At 36.7% G+C, this 9945-nt stretch overlaps 1 long non-coding RNA gene across 1 annotated transcript; it reads right to left on the bottom strand.

Annotated features, from left to right (window-relative positions):
• Positions 1 to 5696: 5696 nt before the first annotated feature.
• On the bottom strand, positions 5697 to 7329 carry LOC145169358 (uncharacterized). The gene is made up of 3 exons (XR_013742447.1): positions 7241 to 7329; positions 6408 to 6470; positions 5697 to 5847 (listed from the first exon to the last, which is right to left on the bottom strand). It is a non-coding gene; the product is annotated as an uncharacterized LOC145169358 (long non-coding RNA).
• Between the last annotated feature and the right edge of the window lie 2616 nt (positions 7330 to 9945).

Below are 9945 nucleotides of genomic sequence, written 5' to 3'. Positions count from 1 at the left end.
AAGTCCATTTCCTTGATCAGATTTAGCACACTCTACTTAAGCTTCCTTCTTTCTCTTAGATCCTGCAATAACATCGAAATGTGATCATCACATCATGTATTAAGAATATATGAATAGAAACTTGTTAAGATAGTGGAGTTTAGATAATGGATGTACCTGAAGTAGAGTTACACAACTTGACTTCACTATCTCTAAGATATTTCAGGTACTTTGAGTAGCTTCGCAACCAATGTCCCTTCAATTGGCAATAGAAACATATGGACTCTTTGGGGTTAACACATGGAACTATCTCAGAACTAGCCTTTCTCTTTACCATATGATCAAACTGTTTGACCATGGCCGATCCCTTTCCATTGGGAAGAGAAATATTTTCTTGGCCACCATTGTCACCATTGTCAAAGTCTATGGAAACTTTGGAATCAAACCCTTTAAGCATCTCTGCTTCATATGTGCTCTTAAACATTTCTGCTTCAGCAACAATCAACATTTGGGTCCGATCAATTAGGGTCACGTCGATGTTCATCATATGAAAGTTCTCAATGAACTGTTTGTATGACATTGGAAGCGAAAAAAGAACCAAATCAATGGCTTGCTCCCTTGGAAAAATGACACTCATTCTATCCAACTTGTCAATGAACGATTTCATTTCCAGAACATGTACACACATAGAATTTCCATCTTGATGTCTACATGCCTGTAGGGCTTGAGTGGTTTCATATCTTTAAAATCGAGGAAAATATGATGTTAAGAGAGTCACTGGAGGAGGAGGAGGGGGAAGAGTTGAAAAAACATGATGTCCAGTTCCACCAATTCCTAAATAAGAGAAAACGTTTTCACCTTGATTAGAAAGTGGAAGACCATCTTCAGATGATAAAGGAAAACCATTTCTAAAAGAATGAAGAAGATCATTATTGTCTTGACTTGACATCTATATGTTGGATTAGGTGTCTAAGCCCATAACTATAATTGGTATGTACTTGACCCAAGAGTAGCATGGTCCATTTGGGTTGCATGGCACCGGAACAATTTGTAAGGATGGACTTTTGAGAAGAGGATATTAATGATTTATTAATATATTATAAGTTATAATATATTAATATGAAATCATATTATTTAATTAGTATTGATCAAGAATTAATTTGGAATTAATTTTGTGATCAAAAGAGACTAATTAAATATAAGGGGTTGATTTGGTAAAATCATTCATTCTTATGGTGTGGGCCAATGATCCATGATTCCTTAGGTTGGGCTAAACCCATGTGACAACCCATGGATGATCCATGGAGGTTTAAACCCATGGAGTCTAAAGAATATGGAAGGTCATGCACATTAGGGTTTACACGGTGTAACCCTAGTTTTGCCACGCTATATAAGAAACACATTAGCTCCTAAATATGGCACCCTAGTGTTCTTGGAATAACTATAACCGATTTTAGAGTACTAGTATTCTCTCTCAAGTCCTCCATTGTTGGTGGTGTTGTGTGATTCCATTTGAGGTCCAACACTTGGGGCACTAAGTTCTTAAAGGTCAAACTCAAGAAGTTCTACAAGCTACAACAAAGAGGTAGCTCTATAACTCCCTTTTATATTGATTATGTCATTTTGTATGCTAGTTGTAGGCTTAATGATTTGGAAACAATGGTGCATGTATAATTAGAGAAAACATGAATCCAAAGCATTTAGGGTTGTATGTGCACCATAGGATGTTGCAGTATACTAAAACCCTTCAGTGGTATCAAAGCCTAGGATTGTTTTCCACTATACTTGATGTTTTATTGGTTTTCAAAGCAAAAAAATCGAATTTTCTGCATTCTGGACAGTGAACTCGCCGAGTCCACTGGGGGACTCGCCGAGTCCACTGGGGGACTCGCCGAGTCCACTCAGAAAAAGTCCAACTCGACGAGTCAAGTTCATGTACTCGCCGAGTTGGTGCTCCAGTGGGTAGTTTTTTGAGTTTTTTGGGCTGTTTTGGATTAGAATCATTACCACAAAATGCTTTAGTTCATAAAATTTGATTTTGTTGATATGGTAATGTTTATTCTCATCCAAATAAAAGATTTTTGTCAAAGTTTCATGATTTGTATTAGTTTATATGATTAGCCTAATTTCTTTAAACTTGTTTGATATGAATTATCTTAACTTATGAGTTTAATTAGATCATTGGCACATTGTTTGATTTTGTTAGTTATAATTTTTGATCTAAATGTTTTTGATGAAATCCATAACTTGTCCTCAAGTTATGGAAAGTGAAAAGTCTCATTTTTAAATGTCATCATAAAATGGTTTTAAGTCTTCCATAACTTGTCCTCAAGTTATGGAACTTGAGGAGTCTTTTACATAAATGTTTTTATGAACTCCATAACTTGTCCTCAAGTTATGGAATGTCAAGAGTCTTTTCATAAAACCTATATTAAACTCATAAGTTATGGATTCCAAATGTTTTTGAATAGTTCAAAAATTGCCCTCAAGTTTTGGAATTTTTAAATGCAAAGTCTCACTTTGAAACATTTAGGTCCAAACCCTAGAATTTTAAAGGTTTAAAAGTCAACCATTATACTATTATAATATTATAGGTTTAGTATTTATATATATGTATAAGAGTAAAGTCAGTATTACCGTTAGTAGGCCTCATTCACGAAGTCGTTCTATAAGGGGGGTATAAGGTTACTGCCTATAAAATGACAGTTTAATGGGTATCCACTCTCACCCAACGCTTCCTTGACTGGTGGAGGGTCGTTAGCCGAACGGGTTTGACAGGACATTTAAATTTTCATTAAAAGTATAATGACATACTAAGTAACTAAACACTTATAAATTCTCAATCTTAGTTACTTAGGAAAAATGTGAATTTGGTGCTAACCCATGAAATTGCACTTTGCACCTTGTAAAGTCGTTTGTGGAGCGTGTGTGGTTAACCGAGACACTAATCTGGGACTGACAGTGTGTAGAAAATGGTAGCTTGATGTTAATCATAGATCAATGGAGTATGTGTGGTTAATCGGCACATTGATTAGGTGGTTGTAACATTGGGTGTACCAAGCTAATTTACATGGTTATTCACACCTTGTTTGTGATCCTCTGCATCCCAGTCACAAGCTTGAAGGGCACAATCGAGATTTAAACATGCGATTGAAAATTCAGTGAATCTCAAAGGATCTAGGAATTTCAATCCATTTAAAACTTAATAATCAATTTCGTTTTTCATGGTGGAAATTGGTAAATCGTCATTTACCTACCTTCAAATATTTTGCATTCGGATTACGACATCCCTCTTCCGAATTGTAAAATATTGTGTTGGGTCCTAGCCTTAATATTTCATGTTGGGTGTTATACTAAGGACTAAAATCAACTAAACTTGAATTTCTCCCATTATAGATGTCTAGTTCAGACAACTATGGTATTTCCGAATCTTTTGAAGAAAACTTTCTTTATAAAGATGATTTTCCACAAGGTGATCAAGGTGAAAGATTAATCCCTTCTTCGTGTTGTAGTGGAACTTCACTTCCTCCGCCTCCTCCAATAATTCTCCCTAACCCACAAGTTCAAGGTCACTCAAAGCCCTATTGGCCAAGAAGGAAAGTTTGTATGTGCTCACGTCTTAGAGATGAAGTTACATATTGACAAGCTGGGAGAGTTGGGTGTCGAAGTCTCAAGGAATTTGGCTGTTGACTGGGTTCTTCAATCACTTCCTAAGTCATATACCGAGTTCTTTAAGGACTACTATATGGGAGATCACGACATGACCCTTATTGATCTAACATATTTGCTTAATGCTCCTGAATCAGCAATGATTTGGCGCACTGGTAAAGAAAATTTGATTGGAAGATCTACTTCCCAAACTTCCATGGACATTGACAATGGGAACATTGGAAGTCCAGAAAAAGTTTTCTCTTCCCAATGGAAAGGGATCGGCCATGGTCAAGTCATTTGACAAAATGGTAAAGAGAAAGGCTAAGTCTGGGATACTCCCATGTACCAAAGAGTCCATATGTTTCTATTGCCAAGAGAAGGGGCACTGGTTGCGAAACTGCCAGATTTACCTGAAAGATCCAAGGATGGTAAAGTCAAATGTTTGACTCTACTTCAGGTAAAATCCACTATCTAACTCTATTAAGTTCCTAATTGGAGATTCTTAATACATGATGTAGTGAAATTACATTTTGATGTTTTGTAGAATCAAAGGAAGCTTAATAGAAGAGTACGTTGAGTCTGATCGCGAATAAATGGATTTCGATCGCATGGTTCGATGATCAGATTCTTCAGCTGCTGCTTAAGAGTTATGATACATTGCTTACAAATATTTAGAAACATAGTTTTCACTTGTAATTGCATTGTAAGGAAAAGTTTTCCGTGTTTTATAAATAAATAAAATTTTGATTTTGTTTTATTTTATATCTCCTTACCATGGCATTTGTGAAAATTGATGTTTATTCTAGCAATTTTCAATATGGATTTGATTCTTTCGTTTGTGGTAGTGTCAAAATTTACCAAATAAGGAAAGATTCTCATCACCCATGTTTCAGTTGGATATAAACTTGGAATCATGCAACTTGTAGTGTGCGATGAATGAGAACCTTCATCTTTAGGAAATTAAGACTAATTCTTTGTTCACATGTATATGTGAGTCAAGTGAAGGACTAGGCGATTGGGTACACTGGGTGTGCGCTGGTCAGGTCCACCACAGAGAACGATAAGACTATTCGTCATGATTTACTAAAGTTTAGTAAATATGGTTATGCTTACAAGTTTAAGTATAATTCTGAATCATTGGAAAAGTTTCAATGTATGGCAGAACGAATGAGAAGAATCAAATTAGGCTAAAAAAATAAAAGTTTCTCCAATCTGAAAAGATAGGAGAGTACTTTAGTATCATATTTTATGATCATTTTAATGATTATGAAAACCATATCACAATTGATCCTCTAATATCATCTTAGTGCATTTCTATGGCTAAGAAGAGGAATCGTGAATTGTTGGAATGGTTAAATCAAAAAAGGTGAATCATACTTCGTTCCAAATCGAGTCTTAGACTCATACTCCAAGATTGAGCCTTGTGTGACATAATCTTAAGAAAGGTTTATCACACTTGTCAATGTAGAGTAAAATGTTTCCTATTCTTGTACATTTGAAATTGGTAGGTTGTGATGTTTTGAATAAAACAAAGACCAACTAAGACCAATGCTGTGAAGTGTTTGTCTTGATAAGAATCTGCACTAACTCTTGAATAATTGTTTGTCAAGGAATGTTCCTTGACAAAGTGAATCTTATATGTCAAGAGGTCAGTGGGAGTCTTAAAGATCTTGAAAGTTTCAAGAACTAATCAAGAGTAAACCTATTGTTAAACACTAGCACACGACTTGAGGTTTGTAACCTATCGTGTTGACATATTCTTGTTTATGTGTCATTCCAGTTAAAGTTGACTATGAATGTGAGTTCTATGAGTTCTCAGTTGTTTGCATAACAACCTAGGAAGCAATGGTAGGCCCTTGAGGTACCAAGTGGCAAGAAATTAAGATTGAACAAGTTCAGTCCATATGAGTTTGGATTTGTCACTAACCTTGTCTTGTGATTGTGGTTATGAGAAATTCACATGGATAGGAACACATATACCATAAAATCTAAGTGTCATAAGGTCTCTCTCCAATTCATGAAAATGATTGTGAGGAAACTGTAACACCCATAAAATTTACGCCAAATTTAAACTTTTCAATCATAAATAAAACCCAATAGTATTGTTTACAAAAATGTTTTCAAATCTTTATTCGATCAGAGTGTCCCAAAAGCCAGATCATAAGGATGAGGAGCGGTACGGTCACGCCTTCGCCTTGCCATGATCTCCTGAAGTACCTGAAACAATAAACTGAAAACTGTAAGCCCAAGGGCTTAGTGAGCTACCCCCAAAATACCAATACCACACTGATAATACCATATCCGTAATAATCAATCAATCAACATGCATACTGGGCCATCGGCCTGACTGGACCGCCCTACAGGGCCTACAGTCTAACTGAATCTATACCGAGCCTTCGGCATGACTGGACCGCCACGTGGGCCTACAGTCTCCCCGGACCGCTCATAGGGTGTGTTGGCCTTCAGCACAAAGCAGGACCGCCTCAACCCAAGCAACAAGCAATTAACCATGTGTGCATAACTAACATATACTGGCATATACAAACATCAAACATATCTATCTCACTGATCACCAAACATAGCAATCTCTCATAACTAGAGCACTGACCTAGCAGGTCACTAACATATTAATCCCTACGGATCATAAGAGCATAACATACTGTCTATCCTGATTCTGATCTAACAGATCATATTCACATGTAACATACCATAACGATAACAACTAAAGGGCCGACCTTGGTGCCTTAGACCCTATCGATATAGTGAGGATAACTCACCTTGCAGATGTCGTCTCGGTAGATAAACTTCAACCCTCGGATCACTGCCACAAACTCCACCACCTATTACCATAGTATAAACATACCCACAAGCCAACTAATCAAACCCTGGTTAAAGTCAAAGTTATCAGTCAAGGTCAACAGTCCATGTTGACCTTGACTCGACGAGTACCCTTGGCTACTCGCCGAGTTCCTTGAAGTACTAACTCACTCGCCGAGTCACCTGAGTGACTCGTCGAGTTCCTTTGGTTTACGATCAAGACCCTAAAGCCACTCGTCGAGCTTCCTTCTTGCAACTCGACAGTTACCCGTGCATACATAAATTGGGGCAACCTCAACCGACTCGCCGAGTTGTTCATCCACTCGTCGAGTCTACGGCAATCTTCATTGGACTCGCCGAGTTGTTCTTCCAACTCGCCGACTCCATGCCTATCTTCATATGACTCGTCGAGTCGACCATGCGACTCGTCGAGTCCCTTCAGTCCTTTTTGCCATACAGACTCATTTGAGCCATGCAGCGGCTCCAAACTACAGATCCAAGCTTCTAAGGCATGCTTTTCACGTAAAGTTGCAAACTTTACGTGCATGCATAGCTACAAAGGCTATTAATGTCAAATCCAAGCTCACAATGGGGGTTTCATACTCAAAGAGGCTTCATACATGACCAAATTCGGGGCTCTATGACTATAGAACCCCAGAAGGGTCCAGATCTGAAGTTACAACTTCAGATCTAGCCCATATCCCACTTCATCTTCTCAATCAAACCATAAAAACCCTAGATCTCAACCAAAAGAGGTCTAGAAGGAAAAGAAGAAAAGGTGACGACTTGATACCTCCAAATGATGCTATCTGAGGTAGATTTCTGATTTCCCACACTTCCTTGCTCCTAGCCTTTTGTTCTCCAAGCTCTTCTTCTCAAAAGATCTCCTCTCCAAAGCTTTAGACACACAAGAATGAAACACCACACGAATTAGGGTTTTCTGAGCAATCAAAGGACTGCAAAGAGGCCAAAGGAGGCTTATGCTTCCTTAAATAGGGTGCAAAACCCCAGGATTTAGGATTTCATCAGCCAGCTCCTACTCGTCGAGTCCCTTCATGGACTCGGCGAGTAGGCCATTAAATACGTGAACCAAGCCCGCTGCTACTCGACGAGTAGGGCGACCAACTCGTCGAGTAGGCCTTGAAACCAATTAAATTCTTATTTAAACAATACCTGAGAATTGGGGCGTTACAGAAACGCGTTCGCTAAGTAGCTTTTAATAGTTAGCAAGTGTGATATTTGCATTCTCAAATTCGATTATGATTACGGCATCCCTCTTTATAGTTCGAATTGTGAGAAATGGCAAAAGGTCTAAACATTTTAGACTTATTGCAGTAAGTTATAAAATTGTTTAGACACACATGTGAGCTATCTAAGGAAAGGTGTATGAGTTTGAGAAGCCTAGATAAAGTCTTATCGAAGCATCCCGTATCAGAAATCTGAAGTTTGGTAATGAAAGTCAATAAGTATTGATTTCTAGAAGTTCAGCTGATTTTTGAATACATGTCAAAGCTAGTGGGAGCATAAGTGTTATGCTAATGTAATTATTATGCTAGTGGGAGCACAATTATTACGTTAAGAGTTGCAAGTTAGAAATGTTTATTATAGAAAACAAAGTTTCAATTTGCAAAGATGCAGGGTTTGAAAAGTTTTTTTGCTATAATTAAAGGAGAGAAATTCATACTTCATTTCAAATCTAAAAGCTTAGATTGAGTTTTTAATCAAATTTAGTCAAGGATATATATATATATATATATATATATATATATATATATATATATATATATATATATATATATATATATATATATATATATATATATATATATATATATATATGAATGCTATGTTGGAAATGTTAATTGCGTTCTCAAATTCGATTATGATTATGGCATCCCTCTTCATAGTTCGAATTGTGAGAACATGGCAAATAGAATTCAACATAAGGAAATTCTATATATATGGAAATGTTAATTGCGTTCTCAAAATTTGATTATGATTACGACATCCCTCTTCATAATCAAAATTATGAGAACATGGCAAATAGAAATATTATAGCAAAAGACTAATCAAGTATCATGTCTTTATGTTAGACATTATGAATCGCATCTCATATCCCTTCGAGTATAGGATCGATTGCATATGCTATAATATTCTCGTGTTCTAATTTTTCCAAATGCCTAGGGCATTAAGAGGGAAAAAGGAATAGAACTGGATATGACTAAAATGGTTAAGCAATTGTCGAGGACAATCTAAGGTTTAGCAAATATTGGTTGCTCATGGACAATTGGAAGTATATTTAAAATTTTGGAAATGACCATATTGACATACTCTGAGAAGAGGTAACTCTTGTTCAGAAGTGATAGTCAAAATGGGAATATGGAAATGTTTCCATAAGTGGAAGTTATTCTTTAAATTTATGTAAGATTAGGAAACTTAATGCAAGAAGGATGTTCAAAGGAATGTACTTTGAATTTGAGACTTCGCTTCCTTGGAATTGCTTTGGTATCAATTTCCAGTGGAAAGTTTTGTAATATCGTTGGTCAGTCTTTGTGACTTTTGGTACCATGACATTACAAAGGCTGCATTACATGAAAGTTTAGCGGTGACAAGAATCTGGAATTCTTAAACTTGCAATAAATATTTGGAATTAAGAAATGAGCATCATTGAAATGTCTTCAATTGATCTATTTCTCAAAGTCGGGACCATAGACAAACATAGTGTGCATGCTTGGAGCATGGCATAGCTATTGTTTTAATTCAAGTATTAAGTTGATAAATTGAAACATTATACAATGAATAATGAGTAATCAATATGGGACTCAAAAGTTTTGGGGCCATATAGGATTTGTATTATTCTTGTGTTTCACTTTGCATGTTTTGACTTCCCGAATAACTAAGTTATTCAAACCATCCACAGTCGATGATACTTTGGAAGTAGGTATTGAGGCAAGACTGTCATGAATGGGTCAGTAGAGGTGTTTTAGTCATAGCACAATTTTGCTACAGTGTTCGTGAGTACTCCTGGAATAAGATTCGAGTATTGGATTCAACCCACGCTCATCTGAATCACTGCATGGACTTTATCAAGAGTGATTGTGAGACGATAATATCTTATATTCTTGAAACAGAGACATGTGAGTTGTAGTTGTGAGTCGGTTGCACATTGACGTATGTAAACGCACCAGTAACTTGGTGTATAAAACATATTGGTGTGTATAATTTGGTGAGTAAGTACAAGCAAGCATTTGGGTCGAAGTTTATCCGTTCCTTTTACCCCATGTGGTTAAAAACGATATATGTGGGCCCCTCGATGATTTAGTGATGACACCCCTAAGTGCTTGGCCAAGCCTGGACTGATTTGATTTGTTCAATTAGTCGGTCGTCATAAATCGGAAATCAGGAAACAACAGATGGACGGAGAGAATGATTATAATCTATGTCTCAGTCCATATGATATCTAGAATGGAGGAATATATGATCCCTTATCTAAATGGA

This window comes from Lactuca virosa, chromosome 4 (genome assembly GCF_052849685.1).
Source record: "Lactuca virosa cultivar CGN04683 chromosome 4, Lactuca_virosa_CGN04683_v6, whole genome shotgun sequence".
Lineage (NCBI taxonomy): Eukaryota > Viridiplantae > Streptophyta > Magnoliopsida > Asterales > Asteraceae > Lactuca > Lactuca virosa.
The sequence above is the reverse complement of the archived record's forward strand: the minus strand, read 5'-3'. Positions and strand labels throughout refer to the sequence as shown.